Genomic DNA, 1,946 nt, shown 5'->3' on the forward strand with positions numbered 1-1,946 from the left:
GATGATGAGAAGAAGGAGGATGAGGAGGAGGTAGTTGTGTTATTTGTGGCGGTGGTGGCTTTCTTATGTCATCTCCTCTACTGCGATCACCATCATGACCTCTCATCCTCTGTCAAAAAACCGTTACATTACATTACATACCGATCAGGCCAGGAGCTATTAAGTATAAAGGTCATCATGCAATCACATACAAATAAGAAAGAAAACGAAACCTCAATTAGCTAGCTTGTCATTCTATATTATATAATTCTGCCGTGTATAAACATTACATTTTAAAAACTATTATTGATTCCAGAAAGTATTTTTTAAAACTTGAGCTTTAAAAAATAACAACCAAAAAAAAAAAAAAAGAAACTTGAAATTTTATACAGCGCAATATCCACTAAACGTGCTCAAAGCGCTTTACACGGAGTCCCTGACCAACAGCAACACGTGATACTCAGAACGAGACATGACGCCTATTAGGCGATATTACAATTTTTTTGACGACAGAGACAACGTTGTTGACGGCCAGGTACTCATTTTACACCTGAGTACGTCGAGAGACTCAACTATGCGCCGAGCGAGGCTCGAACCCAGGGCCTTCACATCCGAAAGCGAGTGTCATACCACTAGACCACATAGCCGCAGTAAAGCTTTTTACTTCATACCTTTATTTCATATATTTAGACAACCACTAGCTTATCTGAAAAAAAAAAAAGAGTCTTTGATATATCAGGTTTTAAAACGTTTGGCATAACAAGTTGAGGGTCATTTTAAATCTCAATTTACAGATACAGTAGGAAGTTAAAGTTGAAAAAAAAAGCGTTTTATGAGTGGAGGACAGAGATTATCGTAATTTCATAAACATACAAGCCATCAGTGATAGCAACACCACTCAACTATCACAAAATTATAAGAGTTGGTTGGGGGGGGGGGGGGGGGGTTAAGGGACTTTTTGAAGCTGGCAACGAGTTACGATTATTTCGACAAGAGTTAACCGCACCCCCCCCCCCCACCAAAAAAACAAAAAACAAAAACAAACAACAAAACAAAACAATAAAAAAAACTCAACAAATAACAAAAACAAAGCATATAGATAGATGACGTGAAAGTCAAAAGATTCAAGATCCAAAATCTTGAAAAATTCTAGATGCGCTAGAAAGATACCCAAAAAAGAATGAAGAAAAGGGACTATTAAAACCTGAGCAATACTATCTTTTAACTTAGTCTGCTAAGAAAATACACCGACACAACAAAAAATGCACCTAACAATTATGCTAACACAATAGACTACATAACAATAATAAATAATATAGAACAGGTAGACGATTTACAAGAGTGGGTGGCCGGGGGGGGGGGGGACTCCAAAAATAGGAGACCATGCAGATGATGTCACCTATGGCTAATGACCACAGTCACGCTATAGCGTAGACAAGTTTCTAATTCTAGGTAGACAGAAAGTAACACGTTGGGAGGGGGCTACAAGAGTGGGAACATATGACCGCCCCACTCGGCCAATCATTGGCACATAACACATGTGTTATAAAGAATAGACGAGGAAGGTTGAGTTGACGCATTCTGTTATTTCATATATCTTTACACTCACTCGTGCAAACATAGACTAGCAAGAATGCTGAAAATATTAAAAACGATGAAGCTTTTATATTGAAAGCGTTCGAAAACAAGTTGAAGATGAAAAGCGCACAATAATCTCTGCCTACATGTACATACAAGAGGACATTTATCAACTATTACAGAAATAAATTTAGAACGAATCAGTAAACCCAGACCATTTCAACACTCCCATAAAAAAAGAAGTGCGACCGAATGTAACAGATTGAACACGAGAATCATCAAGTGAAGACGCATTGGGGGAGGGGGGGGGGGGGGGGGGGGGGGGATTCTCAAGTTAGACCTTCATCATTGACGAGCAATCGCTAAGGACTTTGAGCTGCAACGAGTTA

Source organism: Berghia stephanieae, chromosome 5, assembly GCF_034508935.2.
Source record: "Berghia stephanieae isolate SIO BIC M18660-M18661 chromosome 5, UCSD_Bste_1.3, whole genome shotgun sequence".
Lineage (NCBI taxonomy): Eukaryota > Metazoa > Mollusca > Gastropoda > Nudibranchia > Aeolidiidae > Berghia > Berghia stephanieae.